Here is a 21,977-nt window from a genome sequence, read left to right as displayed (position 1 = left end):
GAAGGGACTAACGGGATCGGTCGGTCAGGCTCGCTGACTCGGTTGACACACGTCATCGGTTGCTCATCGATGCTCATGTTGTTGGTCACCGGATGGTCTGGTCCTGACTCTATTACTTACAGACCGTCGCCATATAACTGGAATATTGCTGAATGCGGAGTAAAACTAAACTCACTCACTCACTCTCAATTTACTGAAAAGTCCAAGAGGTTAATGGTTTGTCATTTCATCGCCAATAAATGCCTGTTCGCAAAATAAATGGGACTATGAAACTACATACGTCGGCGTTGTCGCAGAGATGAGGTTGTTTAAACTCGCTTCAGGTTAGGACATTGTGCATTGAAAGGCATAGAAAATCATTTTTGAGGAAGACCTATCTCCTCTGTGTGAAAGCTGTAACTTACTCTGTCCAGAAATAGAATACTACCTCATGGAATGTCCTGTTCGTGAAAACCCACGTACGGTTCTTAAATATACTGTGCTTAACAAAACCAAAAATACTTCCACACTAAACGCAATTCTTGGCCATAATGTAATGTATGGTTGCATACAAAGAGCTGTAGTAAACGTCCTCGTTAGAACGGATAAGTACGACATAATTTAACCAAACAAAAATGTAAGTTTATTAAGTGTTGGGAGCATATAGGCTTTTCAAGGCCCAAGGTCGCCCTGAAACCAATCCAAACCAACCCTACCTACCTACCTACCTACCTACCTACCTACCTACCTACCTTCCTTCCTTCCTTCCGTCCTTCCTTCCTTTCCTTAGGTTAACCGAATTTCAGTTCATTCGGTAAGGGAAGAGCTTGAATTTATTATTTATTCCCAAAGTACACAATGGACACTCCCAAGTCTATGGTGGCGGTGGGGTAGCCTAGTAGTTAAAGCGTTCGCTCGTCACGCTATTAAACCGGGTTCCATTCCCTACATCGGCACAATGTGTGAAGCCCATTTCTGGTGTCCCCCATCCTTATATTGCTGGAATATTGCCAAAAGCGACGTACACCTAAACGCACTCACTGACTTAAACCTGTGATCCTAGGTTTGAATCCCGGTCCTTGTGTTTCTAGGTCTGTCAGCAAAACATCCGTACTCGTGGGTGTCTCTTCGGGATTTCCTCCCACCTTAAGCAGGCATTTGATGGCGTATCAGGAGTACTGGAACAGCGGCCTTGAATCCAGCTCGCTCTGTAGACATCTTCAGGTTGCCTCCATAGTACCAGTCACCCTACCAAATGGGCGATCACGGTGTGGAGATGCTGAGATTGAGTGAGTTTAGTTTTACGCCACACCCCACAATATCCCAGTTATATTGCAGCGGTCTGTTAGAATCGAGTCTGGGCCAGACAATCATTTGATCAACAACATGAGCATCTTTCAAACAACTGGAATAAGATAACGTGTCAAACGTGTCTGCGAGTCTGACCACCGTTAGTCGCCTCTTACGACAAGCATCGGCTACTGAAGATCAATTCCAACCCGGATCTTCACGTGTCGACGATGCTGAGAAGTGGTTACGACTGTACATGTGTAATGTAAACTTGAACAGAACAATTTCTCTCAAGCCCATTGAACCTGAAACTATCGGAGTGTTTCTCCCTTAAAGAAATAAAACCTATATACATAGATGAGAAACATTTAGCCTAGATACACATTTGACCCAGTAATGTGTTTTGTGTTAGGCAAACATCGCTTTGATTCTCAGTGAAAAATCTCTACAACGAAACTCAATCTAACCTCTAATGACCGCACACTGATGACACAACGTCTTAGTTTCACATCTGACTCTTATTACAATGCTTGTAACGAGGGTCGAAATGATAACGAAGAGTACAAAACACAGTTGAACCCGAATACTGGGTCAGCGCTTACTCTAGATGCTGATAGTCCGTTAAAGGTCACATGCAACGCAAAACAGAACTTTGCAGATTCTGATACCTCGGTATTCGGAGTCTAAACGGCTTACTAATTTCACCTCAGCGTTTGGGTGAAACAGTTGTGTTGCGCTGCAGTGATAAGCTTGAACCGGGAAGGCGACTCGTGGTGCGCGCAAGGGTTATCGCTGTGATCGAAGTTGGACAACAAGAGATGTTACATATAGTGAAGAGGGCATCCGGCCATCTAGGCCTACGAGACACTAATATTATCGTTAAAATACACATTATATGATTAAAGTGGCATAAAATAAGCTAAGGGGGAGTGAAACGGGGGACATATACTGGCGAGACAAGTTGAAAAGGTTTTACTACTTTTGTCTGCGCCGAAACATTCGCGACATAACATTGGCAAGCGGTTTGAATTATTCGCTTGATGCCAGAAGATACATGAGCTAGGTAACTGGCCTGAACTGGATGAAAGAGAGATCCGATCGCATTATTTTCAGCCAAAGATCATACCTTAAGTCTGAATATAATGGACAAACGACGAGAAAATGAACCTCGTCATCTACACCGTTAGTGTTAAAGCAGCTACAAATTCTCCTTTCTAAAGCAACCTTAGTGCGAGTTAACCTTCCTAACTCTACCTGTAAGGGGAGGAAACCTGTTTCCTGATTTTACTCAGATGACTACGTTGACATCACCCGTGATGGTACTTACATATGGCTCGGTACTGAGATAATGCTTAAATAGACGATACGTACAAGGTTTATGGCCATTTAGTTCAGTGATTGAGTAGGCTATTCTTGATGTTCCACCATCAATAAACAAGACTTTGCATTCTGAAACTCGGATTTGGAAATAGTGAAAAAACTAGACACAGGAAGATTCCATTCCAACTTAAGAACATTGTTATTCCACGAATTTCTAAATTTGAAAGACCAAATGGAAGTTACATGGATACGTCTGTTTTGGTCAAATGCATGTCGCTTACACCAAAATCGCAAAATTTCAATCCTTTGTTTAGTTAACGAAAACACCCATCCCATCTCGCCCCTCACTGCTAAGTTTAAGTTTCTGTTCCCTATCGATAAGAAAAAACGGCAGGCGGGATTCTGTATCGAATTAATGCAACTAAATTCCCGTGTACAGCACTGCCATAAGAAAGAACTGGTTGAACTAAATGATCACACAGGATTTTATAAACAAGCAAATCCTCCCGAGGCTTCAGACTTACATATGATAACTCCTAGAGCTCGGCTGGCCGACTTAGCCGTCTCACATGCGGTAAACTGTAGGTCTACATTTTCATGAAACAATCATCCACGGTACTTAGGACCATGGTACTGGTCCCATACTTAGTTGCAGACTGGAAACCAAGTTGCCCAGAAAAAGTAGCATTAGAAATACTAATTTCGTTGTTAAAAATGCTCAGCTTTTAAAACTGAAATGTTCAGACAGACAGACAGTTTATTCAGTATTTAGGACAAACAACCCATAGTACAATTACATTTTTCAAAATTTACAAATACTTATCACGTTTTACAACTATATATAAACACATTTTTTTCAGAAAACGAGCAACAGAGATATTAAAATCTTCATTCTTGGAATTTAAAAGATTTATCATGAAATGTTGATCCTTATACACCGTACATAAGTTTGGAACATATGTATTTCACAGGCTTCGATGGTGCATGCACGCAAATAACACATGATATTTATCTTCGACCTGATTGCTATTACGTTGTACACATGACATTTCACATGGATTTAAATTTCCACATTTACGTTCAGTGTTTATATTGAGATCATGCAAGGAGATTCTGAATTTACAGAAAGCTCTTTTCCAAGAATTGTGATGTAATACACATAAATAGTTTTCTGGCTGTAGCAACGATTTTAAAAGCGCACAGTGAGAAAGATATTTAGATGAATGTACATATGAAAGTCAATCTTGGTAAAATATGTCTATTAGTCTTTGGTTAAAGTCTGAATTATACAACTTTTCATCACCTACATCCCGTGATATCCAAACATAAGAAAACCCATACTGAGAAGAGTATTTCTAATATCAGACGCCCATCTCTTCTTACCTTAAGCTTGGTCCTCTAATTGTTTTAACATAAAATAACACTGATATTGGTATCTATAAGCATTGATACGTAATTACTTTATCCAATAGCTGTCTGTTCGTAATTGTGTTGAAAAACCCCCCAGAATATCTGCTTGTATCGCCAAGAATCGCCCTTTTTGAAGCATGTTTACCGACGCCAGGAATTTCTAAAAATATAAAGTTTGTACTTGAATAAATTATAGACAGGCATTAGTGCTCTGGATGTTTGGAGTGCTAACTGCTGACATGCAATAGACCATACTAGTGTAGAAGGCATCATCAAGCCTAAATATTTACAATATGAAACTATCCTCATTGTTGCTTTACAATATGTCCATCTTCAAGTATATTTACAATACCATCACATTAGATTTATCTACGTTCGCCGTCACATTAGATTTATCTACGTTCACCGTTATGCCCTATTTGGAACAATAAGACTGCAATACAATTAATTGTATGTGTAAATAGTTGACTGAATAAGATATCAAAATGTCATCATCTGCAATAAGAAGAAGTATTATATCTACAATTTCCTGAGAAACAAATACACCATGATCACATTCATTGCACATATCAGATACATGTTCATTGATGAAAAATATACATAAAACCAGGCTGAGGGCACACCCTTGTCTAACACCACTTAAAGTTGTTAAACAATCAGTAATACCCTTGTCTGTTCTGATACATCCTTTGGCAGATGCATACACAAGGTTTAGTACAATTGCTATTTTTCCTTTCAAACCTCTATGAATCAATGAATAAAGCAATTTCTTCCTATTCACATAATGAAACGCCTTTTTTTACAGTAAATGAATGCGCGGTAAAAACGCTCCGCCCCTTTGGTCTGCTTTAGTACATAAGGCTTGGAGAACTACACCAGTATCCAGAATCTTGTTAAACAATAGTTGATGATACGGAATCATAAGCTGACATATACGTTTAAGAAATTCAGATGATATTCCATCCATACCTGGAACTTAACCAATCTTAAGTTCATTCAATGCTTGTTTAACCTCATGTTCACTGATTTCACCTGACCAGAGTTGATCTGTAAAAGGAAAGTCATGATTGCAATATGTTGGGCGTAAAAGAGCCTGAAAGTATTTATACCACACTTCGTCTGCTACATCATTTCCACTAGCATGGTCCTTCAGATAATTCTTTAGAGTTCTCCAGAATTCGTCACAATCACCCTATTTGGCAGCATCATTAATTTAATTTCATCTTGTATACGTTTTGTATTATATCTTATATTCAGATTTTGCGTTCAAATATTGTTTTAAATTCTTGTCACATTTAAAAGTTCTCAATTTGTTTCAGGGGTAATTCTTCTTAGATTTTAATTGAAGACATTCTGAATCAAACGAAAACGGTTGTTTTTGCCATTACTCTTCTTGGCCATATACATAATGCACCTGCCTTTTCCGAACAGAAAATAAGTATATCTGATAACTTTTCAACAGCAAAAAACTGGCGAATGGTCACTTTCGGTTCTACTTTAAACAGACAAATCAATAACATCTGCGAGCAAATCAGAAGAAATAATAAAGTAGTCAAGTGTGCTACACCCATTTTGTGAATAAAACCCCGTGAAATCGCCCATAGTATCACCATCAGTACGTCAAATTTCAATATGGACAGCCAACAATTTACACATACATGTATCTAACAGTTATCTACCAAAGTTATTGACGACTTTTTCACATGATCCTCACAAGCAGCAGCAGTTATCAGATCTGTAGCCTTGACCGACAGGTAAATATTTTGTTGCATCGTAAATAATATAATCAATTTCGTTCCCTGTCCTTGCATTAAAATCACCACTGGTAATGAATTTACAGTCATCTCCATAGCCATAAGTGATTTCACTCTAGACTGTAAGTTGATCTTTGAAGCTTGTCCGTTTGACTACTCATCGTGGTAGACAGGAGAATGCTCAGGGTGGATTTATGCAAATACCAGGAACAGGTGGAAGGGTAACTCCTCATTTGTGCATCAGAAATACAAAGTATTTTTCCACATAGACATACATTTGTTTATACAAACAGCAATACCACCTGAACACCGACCTTTGTTTCCAGAACGTTTAGCGTTGCTAACAAAGATATCATAGTCATTAAATACAGTCTGCTCATTTGATGAATCAGTGGACATTGTGAACCAAATACATTAATGTGTTTGCAAAAGTAAATACATTCACTATGCTTAACTTCTGATTTAAGGCCATATATTTTCCATGTACATACTTCAGTCATTTTATTTTTGCTTGTTTTACTGCAGACAGTATGTTGATCTGCATCAGTAACCTGAGAAGTTAATGTATCAGTTCTTGAGGTAGAAATATGTACCGGTAACTGTGTAGAAATTGTAGTAGGGTAATCCTTTTCCCTGGTCGTGCACGTATTTGCTCTGTGAGAGCCTTTTCAATATTCAAAACGTGTCTGAGATAGATGAACTGGGGCCATGGCAGGAATCTTATCTGGGAGAGACAGATTCTGAGACAGCTTCTGAGAGATTCGACTGGTTTGGTTTATGATAAACCCATCCACGCCTCTGGCCTACTTGTCTAATGTCGTTCATCTCATAGTAAAACACATAGACAGCAACATCTATTACTAGCTTGTCATATCTCATGTGGGACATTTTACCATCATTTCACGCTGTCTTCAGGCAATCGAATAGCTGGGACCTAGCTCCACGCATTCTTTCAGTGAAATCTTCTGAGACTCTTAAGACTTTGTTACACTTGAGATTCGTTTTGGCATTGTCTAGAACAGAACATTATCTTTAAAGAAAGTAAACCTGACAATGATAGGCCGAGTTCCAGACTTTACATACAGCCTATGAACTCACTCAATGGGAAGAGACGAGGCATTATCCAGATGTAGTGACGCTTCCATAAAATCTCTAACACACTTTTCACTCTCATACCGCTTCTCTCTTCGTTTATCAGGTAAACCATGAAATACTAAGTTTGTCCTTCGAGACTGCGCCTCGAGTTTATCTGTCTTCGCGTCGACATCAGAGAGTATGGTTTCAATGACATGTTTCCCACTTGGAGTACAGAGACTTTTTCATTTTAGCCCTGGGCCAACATGTCAAACTTGTCATTCAGTTGACTGATCTGATACTGTATTGAGGCAAGCGTTACAGCAAGGTCACTCACCGTTGTGATGTTGGGGTCAGAGGTTATGCACTTCCCAGACACATTTTTAACTGATCAACGCGTTTGAATCCTGTCTGATGCTGACACAAACACAAACGTGTCCTGTATGGTATTGTTATACCGGGGTGCACAACATGGCCTGACCTGCCTTCTGGACTGAAACACCCATTTTTCGTCTTTCATTCAACAACATCAACCCCCATATTCGGTCTGACGTTTATGTGTATATTAAAAAAGAATATTCACCAAATTGCTGACTGTATGTATCGCTGGGGATCTTGTACTGAGGAACTATTCGCACAGCAAACTCATAACAGCTGCCATGCTCTTGATCACGTGATAAGCTAATGTTTCATACTGATCTACAAGCATAAAACATATGGTGATTGTCATAAGCAGTCTCTGTCACACACAAAATTCAATGTCTGTTTTACTGACACCTATGTGTCTGTCTGCCTGTCTGCTAATGACAATATGCAATACACATCATCAATCATTCGCTACATGCAATTTGAACTTAACACCTATCAGGCTATACACCATAAACAAAATACATTGGTTTATGTCTCGTGCACAGGAGTTCTGCTCCATTATGTAATTGCACAGACAGGCAGGTGTGATACTTGTACAATGACACGTTATTATGTCTGTGGGTTGCAAACAAAATGCATCTATTTTCTCTCCAATGTCTGAATCGGACGGCAACCGGTTGTCAGTTTCAAGTCCTTGGGCGGACAACAGTTTCCAGCCACGCAGTAGTCCACAATCTTGGTATTTATTGGACTGACTGGATCGAACGCAAATGCAGAGAGCATGTATTTATAAAACCAAACATCTCTCTATACACTCTTCAAAAAACTGCCCGACACCTCCTGGGTACAGATCGAATCAGTCGTTGGATGTTTTGGTGTGGAATCCTTCTCCATTCGTCCTGCAGAATGTGGAACAACTGTTGCCGCCTAAGTGGTGGATTACGACGTGGATGTACACGTCTATCGATCTGATCCCAAAGGTGTTCGATTGGGTTTAGATCCGGGGATCTGGTGGGCCAGGGGAGGGTATTGATGTTATTAGCCAAGTAGTTCATAATGGCACGTGCTGTGTGGGGCCTGGCGTTGTCCTGTTGGAAGAGCTGCCGTTGACGGTCAACAAGGTGCAGGACGTGCGGACGGAGAATTTGGTCGATGTATCGATTGACCGTCAGATTGCCTTGGACACTCACAAGTTTAGATCTACGAGTGTATGAGATCTCCCCGCACACTATAACACTCTCTTCACCGAATCCGTCAACATGTCTGATGCAGTTAGGAGCAAAACGTTCATTACGTCGTCTGTAGACCCGGTCTCTACCATCACGTCGCTTGAGGAGATAACGGGATTCATCGCTAAACCATATGCGCCTCCAGTTTGCCAGGTTCCATGGCAGCACCGTGTTACAACATCTCACTAGTCGTCGATGTTGTCGTGTCAAGGAGGGGACAACTTTTGGACGTTTGGAACGTATTCCTACTTCTCGGAGACGGTTCCCAATTGTCTGATTGGACACTCTTCGGGCTCCAAACTGTTCTTGTCCTGTGGTGACTCTAGGTCTTCGTGATCTTGGACGGTCATTTGTCAAGCTTGTTTGACGAAATCGATCCAACAATCGAGTTATCGTGCTTGGATGAACGTTTAAGATCCTTGCCACCTCACTCTTTGAATCGCCAGCTTGCAGTCGTCCAATTGCCTCATTTCGTTGAGACGTCCCATCTTCGTGTACAGTACTTTCAAAGATCGAGGATGAAATTGTGAGATTCATCTGGGTCTTTTATAACCACATGCTGTCCTCATGCTTTGCACGTGAGAAACAATCATTGTGCCCGATATTTATGCTGCATGACATCCACGCACATCATGACAATACTGATTGATAGTACCGTTCAAAATCACTTTGGTTGCGTTTGGTCAAGCATGATCTTCTAAAACATTCCAGAAACAATGTGCAACCCTGAAAAAATGTTTGAGTTTACACGTGTGTACAAAATTGTAAGTATCATTTTTGAATTTAATTTCGCGGTTCTTTTTTTGAAGAGTGTACACTATTTATGGATATACATTCTTTACGGATTCTTTTAGCACTTTCAAGCTAGAGTGACAACGGTTTAAGAATCCGTACCGAAACACCGCATCATATACAATGAAAGAAGTTGTTATCCATAAAGAATCTTACTTTCTTATTAGTCACCATAATTCTGAAATGCCTAACAAATCTCCATATACACACAGTGTGCCTTCGGAGTATCGACACATGAATCAGCAAATGAAAGACTTCATTACACCTGAGTGCACACCCAACCGCTCTGACTAGGTCTAGTCTCCCAAGTGTTTCGTTTCGAGGGAAGAATACCCAAGTACAAAATATTGCACTATTCATTAACGATTGCACGCTTACGACCTGTAAGTAAGTGACAAACCTCCTATGAAAACCCACTTCAAGACACACTCACACGCACACACGCACACACGCACACACGCAGGCACGCACTCACACATCCCACTAGCGCTTTTAAAGGGAATCAAAACAACAAAAAAAAACTTTTGCAGAATTTATTCTTAAATGTCCATGTCAAGTCTACAACAAACAAATAATCCCAAAGTACAGGTGTTTATACACACAGATGCCTATCCTGTGATAAAATGTAGGCAGGTCATACCACTTTACGACCAGGTGAACCCACATTACGACCAGTTGAGACATTGCGACAAGGTGAGACGTTATGTCCAGGGGTGACAGGGAGAGATTGATCAGTCGAAGCACAGAATGGACTAGACGAACTCGGAGATTGCACATTCAAAGAAACAGTTTCCCGCTGCATCAGATCTCCTCACACACATCGTGTGTTCTGGGCACTTGGAGCAGAACGGTACCACTTCTGACCAAGGGTTGCACCTGATCCTCTCTTGAACCTCGGTTTCGGCGACCAGGACCGCAGCCAAAATGGACAGTGTCAAGAAAGAAAAGATCTTCATGTTACCCTGACAAAAAGGAACAATATAGGAATTAGATACTTAAATTTCCTTCCACGAAGCAGCTCTAGTCTAACCTGAAATCGTCACAACGGGTGTGTCAAATGAAAGCTTTATGGTTTCACAGTCTAGTCATTTAATCTTGTCACCTGCTTTACCGAGCTTCACAGACGATTCTGTCGAAATCGCTTGTTGTCATAACGGTTATTAATCGTTATATTACAGGCTGTGTCATGCAAAATCCTTTTGGTCATGATTCAAATACATGTTTAGCTGCGAGTAGGAAGTAGTTTTGATTTTCTAACCTGATGATAACATACCCTAATCTAATTGTGTATGGTGACACGATCACCCGACCCCTGGGAACAGTTGACGGCACCGCAACGATTCGGTACGTCTATTTTGACATCGGGAAATCAGCAAATTGACGAGCTTGTTACTCTCTTCACATACAGTCAACTGAAAATCCTTCCTCACATTCTGCCACTTCCGGTTCGCTGCTCTGGCGACCGGGCTACGTAACCTGTCGGTGGTTTCGTTGGCTGAGGAGCGTTAATCAGATGACTTTTTGGCAACTTTTAATCGCTCAGTATTGATTAATCATGTGTTTTTTAAAAATGAATTTGGCGTTCCGCTTAAAACTAACTACAGGTCTTTCATATGGAATGGTTTAAAAGAGTATAAAAACGACCAGAAGTTTATTCGTTCCCATTCTTAAACACTGCCTTAAGATTACGTTTGTGACGAAGTGAGTCGTGAAAGGAGGCCCATATATAAGAATAATAAGAAGAGTCGGTATCATTAGTATTAAATTTTCTTTGTTGTTTTTAACCCTGCATTAAGCTAGAATGAGTGAGTGAGCTAGGTTTTACGCCACTGTTAAAACATTCCTGCAGCATCGTGGCGCCGCTTTACTCTTTGTACCTATGTGAGTAATTGAACAAGGTCATTCATGTGGGTAACTGAACAAGGTCATTCATGTGGGTAATTGAACAAGGTCATTCATGTGGGTAATTGAACAAGGTCATTCATGTGGGTAACCGAACAAAGACCTTCGTCGTTATGACGGAAGGCTTCAACCGCTAGGCGTCCCCACCGTCCGTCATTCACCCAGGAGACCGGTATATATAACTCACATATGATATGTAAGAGCTGGGTTTGTAGTTATATTTCACACCAGAAATGGGATTCAAATTCTGCCAGTGTAGAGGGAAATAGCCAAGTGGTAAAAGTGTTCCGTTGTAACGTTTTTCGTTCGATTCTCGTGTCAGTGACAAAGGGAACAATGTGTAAAGACCGTTTTCGGTGTTCCCCTTCTGTGATATTGCTGGAATATTGCTAAAGGTGGCGTAAAACTAAACTCGCTCACTCAATTACCACTCTTGTCTGCTCTGGCAATATGGTATGATAGCACTTCTACCCATCAGACACCAGACATGACGAACACTAAATCTTCGATCTTTAAAAGTGCTATTTCGCGTCGCAATTTTTTCCAAAGTATTTTCCCTTATGTTGCTTCCTGTGTGAGTGGTACTATACTGAACAGTAAAGGAAACGCGAGCCTCCAAGAAATGAAATCTCATGAAAGTAAATGTTTCCTGTTTAAAAGCGTCTAAAAAAACCCAGCAGGGTGGCGTTGCTTTTGCCTTTCAGTATATCCATGAACGAAATACTGCGGCCTTTAGACCGTTCCTATATTTGGTATGCAGTTTGATTCTTTGCTAGGCCTTATATAACTGATACTGGTGACATACGTGATAGGATTTTTAGATCGAAAACATACCCATGCTCTTTCACCCATAGCTGCCTACTCTTGAATAAGTCTTTAGTAACCCTAAGTGACAGGACCGCATGGTCAGACGCGATGACATAGTTGACACAATTGCGGAGATCGATGTTCTTGCTGTGAATTACTGGATGGTCCGGTCCAGACTCGTTTACTCAGAGATCGCCATACTAGAATATTGCTGAGTGCGGCGTTCAGCAACGATCAAACAAAGAATCCATGCAGTTTCTTGTATTGATGATGCCACACTCAATGTCTGCAGAACTAAATTTCATGATATAAATCTCTTTTAGACTTGGTTTGTTTCCTGGTAATATTTATGATATTATTTCATGCTTCATATACATAAATATTCTTGGTGTGTAACAGCAAGGATTGAGAGGATAATATCCGTCTTTAATGAATGATTATCATAGTAATATTGTAACAGGTTGGTATATTACACATGTATGTTATTCATGATATACTGTTGTATAACTGACCCAATTGAGTCAGACATACGTTTTTTAACCAGTGAAGTTTGAGTGAGTGAGGATGGTTTTACCCCGCCTTTAGCAATATTCCAGCAAAAGGGCGGCAGGATATACCAGAAATGATCTTCACACATTGTACCCATGTGGGGAATCGAACCGGGGTCTTCGGCGTGACGGACGAGCACTTTAACCACTCGGCTACCCCCGCCCCGAATTAACTGTAGTTGAAGAAATAGCTCTAAACTGTATTATAAAGCGTCGCTTCAAAGTGAGGGTTGAAGATGAGGATGTACAACCATTGCCAACAGACTACACACAGTGGATGCACCTTGTTTGTAAGCTTACCTTTTGTTGAGGAACGCAATACGTATGAATAAAGCAAAGCGTTGTTGATGTCTATCAGGTGGCTACTAGTTCTCCTGGGGTGCGCACAATTACTGTAGCTTTATATACGCGTACATTTTGGACATTAATTGTGACGTCACAGTGACTATAGTCACGTGAAAATGTCCAAATAGTTATATAAGGCCGCTCAGAAGCGTACGTGTTTGTTTGGTGTGACCTTCCATCAGTTCGTCACGTGATCTTCTGATGGCACTCTCTCGTCTCAATCCCGTTTAATGTTTGAACCCATACGCTGACTGGGCCCGATTGCTTCCGGGGTAATGACAGGCACCTGGCAAACGACTTAGCACCTGGCAACAACTTAGCACCTGGCAACAACTTAGCACCTGGCAACGACTTAGCACCTGGCAAAGACTTAGCACCTGGTAACGACTTAACACCTGGCAAAGACTTAGCACCTGGCAAAGACTTAGCGCCTGGCAACAACTTAGCACTTGGTAACGACTTAGCACCTGGCAAAGACTTAGCACCTGGTAAGACTTAGCACCTGGTAACGATTTAGCACCTGACAACGACTTAGCACCTGGTAACGATTTAGCACCTGACAACGACATAGCACCTGACAACGACTTAGCACCTGGTAACGATTTAGCACCTGACAACGACAAAGCACCTGATAACGACTTAGCACCTGGTAACGACGTAGCACCTGGCAACGACTTAGCACCTGGTAACGATTTAGCACCTGACAACGATTTAGCACCTGGCAACGACTTAGCACCTGGTAACGATTTAGCACCTGACAACGACTTAGCACCTGGCAAAGACTTAGCACCTGGCAAAGACTTAGTACCTGGCAACGACTTAGCACCTGGCAACGACTTAGCACCTGGTAACGATTTAGCACCTGGTAACGATTTAGCACCTGACAACGACTTAGCACCTGGTAAAGACTTAGCACCTGGCAACGACTTAGCACGTGGTAACGACTTAGCACCTGGTAACAGAGTAATCGGAATGTATCTAACATGTTAGTGATCTCACCGATCAGGTTCATTAGTCGGCATCATTTAGTAAACCCAATTTTGCTGAGAAGCAAAGTAAACCCAGTTTAATTAACCTGCGTAAACGTCGGAAATACATTTCCCTCAGACCGGATTATTTAACATACCATTAGTATAGCTTTAGTCGGTACACTGTATATACAAGAATCAAGAATAGCTTTCAGACTTTGCATGTGTGGAAGCAATGAACTTGAAACCTCAACACAAAGGCAAGAAACAAATGAAAAATAGAATTTTAATATTTGCCATTGCAGCTAGAGCTTACTGACCATGCCATTACTGCGTGTTTGCAACTTAGCGGAATGTGTGATTTTAACCCAGATATTCACAATGGTGACACATGCACGCCATCGTGTCCATCAACTGCTCGTATGGTGCTTATGGACTGGTGACTATTGGGCAGCTCGCTGGGTGCTGTGAGGTGGCACAGTGCTTACAACAGCTACAGAGTCAGCAAACATCTACAATCATGGTGTGATGCCAACAAACAACAGCTTCAAGCACGGTGTGATGCCAACAAACAACCGCTACAAACATGGTATGATGCCAACAAACAACCGCTACAAACATGGCATGATGCAAACAAACAACAGCTACAAACATGGTGTGATGACAACCAACAACAGCTACAAGCACGGTGTGATGCCAACAAACAACCGCTACAAACATGGTATGATGCCAACAAACAACCGCTACAAACATGGTATGATGCAAACAAACAACAGCTACAAACATGGTGTGATGCAACCAACAACAGCTACAAGCACGGTGTGATGCCAACCAACAACAGCTACAAGCACGGTTTGATGCCAACAAACAACCACTTCTTGTGCTTTGGAGGTTGAGTCTCACTGTAAGAATCTAATCGCATAATCGCCACGCTCAAAGCCATAGACCTCCCTAAAAAACCTTTACCCGATTGTACAGTCCCTAATGCATCGTGAACACATATTTATGAGTTTCTGTTAATAAGTAACAATTTGCGAATGGCCGGAGTATCCTGCCGTAAGCTGGTATTCATCACAAATACATGCAAGAAAAGTAAATAGTTCAGCTAACAAACACGTGAACTACGGCCCAAGTCAAAATAGAGAATTTCATTGGTTATCACGTGTGTCACGGCTGAGTAAAATCGGAAAGTTTCTCCCTATTCTCACCAGCCCACTCATTCTATAATGAATGAACAACCAACTGTCACTTTGTCGCAATCGCGTATGCATAATGATTAATAATTTATGAGAAAGTCCGTAATCCGTCGATTAGTTTCGTTCGTGAGACTAGTTCGAGGCCGTTCGGGTTTCTGTAGCGTGCTCTGACTTGGTAAGTCTCCTCCGAATGCAACATTAAAGCGCAATGCACCCACAAGTTGCACGCTCCATGAGGTCAACTAATCTACGGGTTTTTCATATAAAAATGAAGAAGTGTTCTGTACATGGCTTACTTAGAATTCAGTTGTTCTTGTTGGCTATTTGCAAAGAAAGACGGATCCCGATGAAAGTTTGTTCATAACAAACAGCAGTTTTGCCCTTCGCGCGGGGGAGAAGCACCGAGTACTCAGAGTCGGGGAGGGTCCACCAAATGATACGTACTTTCGACGGCAGCTGGGATTTAGAGCGGAGCTTAGCATAGAAAATACGGACGAAAAGCAGTCACTGTCAAGACAACAAACTCCTCTCAGAACGATGTCTTGTGCGACTGTACATGTATATATCCCTTTGGTAAGTCTAACAGTTCACTTAATGTGGCAAGAATCACGCAAGTACCTGTAATATGATGCATATGAGTTGGGGCACATTAATGGTAATGTTACATTTCACATAAGTGTAATAAAACAGTACCAGTTTCACGGCCTTTAAGGATATATGTATCTACGGTACACGGTACATTTGATTTGTTTTAAGTTACGTATAGAAAGTGATTATTATAATATTCTTCTGATATTACTTAGAATACGGTTTGTTTTGGATTCTTTTATTTATTATGCACATGATTTATTCAAGGCCACACAATGGTTCGTGTACCAGTCGGCACTTGTGAAATTTCCTCTGCCAGTTAGCTGATGCATGGTTTGCAAAAGTGGACACCTACTGACACAGACGGTCAGTCGACTTATCTAGGCAGAAGGATTTTCTTAAAGCACTCTCTGAGGGCGACAACTGCGCCATGCCCATATGACTCTAATACTGATGAACAGTTCATCATTGAAAGGACCTGCCGCATGACATCGACAGTCCGTTGTTACAAGGTACTGTGATTTATGATAATTTATTAATAACTGACAAAACAGGGACGTAAATCAAATGGACGTAAAATGATGTATACAGTTAACATTGACGCTTTTAGGACATACCTCTGACTTACATTTCATTAGACTTCATAAATATTCCTATTTAGTGATTTTAGTTATGAGATACTGTAAGAGGTATCCAGAAGGATCCAACCAGAAGGATCAGAAACAAACTTATCAGCTCTAAAGTAGGAAGATATATTTGTGGACACATATCTGCTTTTTATGCCACAATTAGCTGGAAACCTTAATATGAATACCAAGATTTACGTTTAAGTGAATAATATCTCTATCGTGTATTAATAACATTGTTTGAAGCTCGCATATGATGTCTGTTTCTGAACAAAGGACGTCAGTGATGTGATATGCCTCCACGCAATTAAAGAGAAGATTCTTTAGCAACACTGGTGTTTCTTTCAGCGAACGTCGGAAGAGAGGCCAGAAAAGTAGATGACATCGTTCAAAGCAAAAGAATTCAGACAGCAACAACAAGCATTTGTCGACATAGGGTGAACCGCCTTCGAAGAAGAGATTCATTAAAGACGCCCGTACCTCCGTTCAGTTGTAATTCTTGAATCAGTTAAAAACCTGAAACCTGAGTTTGTTATCTTTCCTGGAATTGTTTGCGACAAGGTACACCTATGGACAGTTATTATCAAAAATGTTTATTTGATTAAAGTCCTTTCTCGTACATGTATTGTCCACGATCTCAACGATTCATCGGGTTTGTTTTGTCGCAAATGGATTGTACTAGGTATTCTGGGTAGCTTTCTAGTCACGTGATGGAAATGGGAGGGGGTGGTGGTGGGTGTATTTCAAAGTCTGCAAGCACAAAGAACTAATCAAGACTTTTCGTACATTATCTGACTAATCTAGACAAGAGACTACTGTTTGAGGTCTCAAATAGTTGAGAATATTCATGGAACTTTGTTTTAACAGTTGTCTACTACCCAGGTGCAATTGTGCCCTTGTGTTAATATGAATCTGAGAGGTGTTCATTTTGTAACCCTGTTCGTAAACAAAGGAGCGCATAGACTAGCCTGGTGGTTAAAGCTTTGGTTCGTCACGTCGAAGACTCGAATTCATTTCCCCACATGACTACAGTATGTCAAACAGTCAGCGAGAATGACAACTCTATCTTGTCGATCGTCTTTTACGACAAGCATGGGCTACTAGTGACCAATTCTAATCCGGATATTCACGAGGTCGAAGACTACTGGCAGAATATTTCCAAAACAAAAAAGGACATACTGTGGCCTTATGGCAGGTCTTCTCGTTTTACCATTGCATCTTGTTTAGAATTTGTACAGCAGTCACGCATGCTGATAAAATTAAACAACAGAAGCAGAGGCGCCCTTGGCTATTATCCTAGACCTTTACAGGTGTTTTTTCTCATAGCTTTCATTCGTTAAATATCTATATAGTGACCACTGTTACCTAATAATACCAGTACTTTTGTTCTTTGTGGACTGAGCGGACTGAGCATGGCCTGGTAGATAAAAATACATCAGTTATGACAAGACTTTGTGTTGATAGTGGCTGGAAGCATTTTAGCAATAATAATAACGTATGTTGACAGGTCTTGTACTCGCTTTCAGCGAAAACACCGTGGCACACAGCCTAGGTCACCACAAAGGCTCATGACGTCAGCTACAGGAATAGACGCAGAGAGAATATCCCAGATGCGAATAGGAATAGACACAGAGAGAACAGGGGACTCACTCATTAGAAAGAATAAGAAACAAGAGTCATCAGAAGGTGACACATTGCCCCGGCTACCGCATAAACGAAAGAACAAATGATCTTACTAAGGAGAAAGTTCAAATCGTTTCCATGGAAACCTAGAAAACTAAAATGGCAAAAGATTGTAAGATTGAGAGAGAGAGAGAGAAAGAGAGAGAGAGAGAGTTAGAGAGAAACAGAGAGAGAGAGAGAGAGAGATATTTGGTTTTAAGCCGCTTTTAGCTATATTCCGGAAATATCACGGCGCTGAACACCACAATAGGGTTTCACACGATGTATCCGTATGGGTAATCGAACCCAGGCCATCGTAACGACCGACCGAATGCTTTCACCACTAGGCTACCGCTCAAACCTGTAGGTTGGTGACAGATTGTAATACAGGCAAAGTTACTGCCATGATCGTGACGTTTAATTAATTCCGAGTAGATACTCGCCATTAAAAGTGAAAACGTTTGACAAGAGCAATAGTCGTTTACACGACTTTTTAGACCAGAAGAAACGTAGAACTTGTAGCAACTTTTGTTTAATTGCATCTTGCAACTCTCCGATGTTTTCACTGTATTGACTTGGACTGATGATATGTACTACCGCATACTGTGTTGTGGCAAATTGTAATGTTTCGCCCAGGTGAAGGTGACATGGCAAAAGGTGTATACTGTGAACGGGGATCGTCTATGGCCTCCCTGACTATTGCGTGCAACTCAACTCACGTGCGATTTATTGATCCCCAAACAAGAGTGTAAGATTAGAACTCCCGGATCTGACAACGTAATACATTCAATTCGTGAAAGAACTGACTACAGGGATTGTGTGTATGTATATATATTTCTGTTATGACAAACAACTAACTTCCATATTGGATGTAACATATATATTGGATTATACGCTATTCTCATAGTACATATTCTATTACTTTTGGTGAGTTGTGTCCCTTCCGGGATTTCAGTGGATGTCACGGTAGCTGAGCGGGTTAGGCGGCTGACTTTGTGTGCTGACGATTAGATATCTGACTCCAAGGATGTGGGTTCGAATCGCAGATGTGACTCAACCCAACAAAAGTACTATCTGTGCTTTAGGAACAAAGGTAGTCTCAAAGATAACATATGTTACTGTTTTCACATTCTTAAAGACATTGTGTCCAAGCAGATGTTTCAAAGTAAGAGTCAAAAGGGCACTCATCTTGAACAGTTCCACAGAACTTGTTTTATTTTTTTTCGTCTTGAGTACCCGGATTACACCCAAGTGTTCTTGATTGGTTAGCTATGTCTCATGCGCCGATTGTAGGTGTATAAATTAATAGTGTAAAGGAGTATCTACACACTGAACAATACAGATGAAACACAGTTCCGTCTTTGACATAAAACATAGTCATCTTTCTGACCCCTTAATATTTCAGTCATTTTGCAAACTAGCCGCAAAATATGTCAATCTAGTATGTTGTGATCACACGTCTAAACATTTTGTAGCTTCAAGTGGAGGAAAAAGGAATGTATGTCTATATATATAACTAAGAAGTTGTATGGTAAACCTAGGGTTACAGTGGATGCTAGGTTTCGGGATAGATTCTAACATCGTTATCAAGCAAACCAGAAATGAAAGAACTGATGCCCCGACAAAATGTCAAGCACGCTGGGACGCAAATTTCTAAAATAACCGTATTACCCAGGCGTTTAATAAATTGCCTCTGTCGCTTCCGTCAGTAAAATACAATACCACGAAAAGGCTCTTGCAAACATCGACAGAGTCTGCCTCACGTATGGAAACTGAAGGGGACAAAATTCATATAAATTATGTGGGTTAGTTTCTTTTGTTCTTGGAATGTGTCCCTCGATATGCACTTGAAGGAATAACGTTCCACCCATCCGCAGTTAACAACGAAACTTGTTCAGTATTTTAATGTTGCGGATAGTAAAACTTGTTATTTTGTTATACTGTGGCGATTACCAAAGCTAGCACAGACGACAACTAGTCTCACCATGGCTATGATGTCAACTCATTTAATACCACACACACACACACAGAGACACACACACACACAGACACACAGACACACACACACACACACAGACACACACAGACACACACAGACACAGATAGACACAGAGAGAGGGAGATGGACACACACATATATACATATATATATGTATATATATACATACATACACACACATACATACATACATACATACATACATACATACATACATACATACATACATACATACATACATACATACATACATACATACATACATACATACATGAACCACAAACACACACACACACACACACACACATACACACACACACACACACCAGAAACGTGGTAAGTGAAACTTGACAGTCAAAAGTGAAAGTCAAATGAGTAATGAAATCCAAAGCAGGCCATCAGCTGCAGAGCCTACTATCAACAACGTTATAGTATACGAAAATATTTGAACAAGACAAAGAGAGGACCTAACAGCCCCGTTCCTGAAAATGAGAACGCGAAATATCAAGTCCTGTGGGACACGCGTTCAATCGACTGATGGCTATATCAAAACGAACCCGTGAAGAACCAGGTTAGAACTGGTCTTCAGGAACACACGAGACGACTACGGGATGGCTCAGAGACTTGGTTAACACACGTCATCGTATCCCAAATGCGTAGAGCGATACTGATGCTGATCATCACTGGATTGTCTGTAGTAGACTCAAGTATTTTCTGAGTGCGGCCTTAAACATATATTGAAAACAATAGAAGAGCGCTTACCCAATCAGAAAACGACATTTGTGTGTGAGGAAAGATAAATATATATACTTTTACACATGTGATTTAATACGTGATCATAATGAAGCCTGGTGGTTAAAACTCGTCAGCTTTGTGCGGGAGGACGCGAATGGATCCGACTGACAGTGGTAGTGATCGAGATACGAGAGCGTCGCTCATCATTTGATGTTGTGTGTTACTGTGCAGTCGTGACAACATACCCGCTGAAGGTATTCAATCTCCAGATTATATTCACAACTCTTCCAACCAACCGTCCGTCAATTCTGACCAAATCAATAACTTTTACGAGCGACGCCATATTTGTTTGCATTCACGAGAGATCAACTAGACGTATTTGTTTACTTACTTAAATTGTTTTATGGTCGTTGTTATTAGAGAAACTTGAAACTTATCATAATGTTGAAAATACTGCTTGCAACCACACTAAATCAACCAATTTTTTTAATTCCATGGAAGTGTTTTCGTTTTGCATGCTCTCAAAATGTATGAAAACCGTCTTCTAAATGAAAATCTTGAATGGAATAAGAGATGAAAGTAGTACCAGCAATGTCAAAGTTCACGTATTAGCCTTTGAAATCACTGGAAGGTCATATGACACATATGTGTCATGGGACTTCCCCCTATGTGTCATAACGGTTTGTTATGGAACCCCTTTACGAATTACCTCGTGGGTAATAATATAAGCTCTTATATGGTAGGGATGTAGCATGCATGCTATAACGAGGTTACGAGCACTGGTATAACGACAAACTCACACGCACTGATATAATGGTGACGTTACAAGCACTGATATATTGTTACAAGCCCTCATGTAATTTGCAGCCGGATTAAAACAAACACAGAAGAAACAAAAGGGGTATGAGAGGTGCAGTTCGTCGTCGGGTGAGGACGAGGAAGTCCCGGTACCAACTGCCCAGTGTTCTTCTCTCCAACGTCACACCCATAAGTAATAAACGCTCTGAACCTAATGCATGTGCACAATATCTATCCGAATATCGAGAAAGATGCGTGGTATACTTTACAGAAACTTCGCTCAACAGCACAATTGGCGATTCTACGCTTAACTACCAGGTTTTGGAACTCCAACATTTTGGTCAGGAATGTGATAGAAAAGGGTGAATCAGTAGGTGGCGGACTGTGTATGCACATATATGAAATGTGTTGTAAAAACTATATGATACGGGAAACCCTATCAACAACTGATCAGAGTACTGAATCCATCTCAAGACGTGGTTCAGATCACAGCTCACTTTCTCCTTTTACCAGCCTACCACCAAAAGCGTAAAATCCACAATATAATAACGAAAACAGGAAAATTATGGAATCATTTGGGTGCACA

This window comes from Haliotis asinina, chromosome 3 (assembly GCF_037392515.1).
Source record: "Haliotis asinina isolate JCU_RB_2024 chromosome 3, JCU_Hal_asi_v2, whole genome shotgun sequence".
In the NCBI taxonomy this organism is placed as follows: domain Eukaryota; kingdom Metazoa; phylum Mollusca; class Gastropoda; order Lepetellida; family Haliotidae; genus Haliotis; species Haliotis asinina.
The sequence above is the reverse complement of the archived record's forward strand: the minus strand, read 5'-3'. Positions refer to the sequence as shown.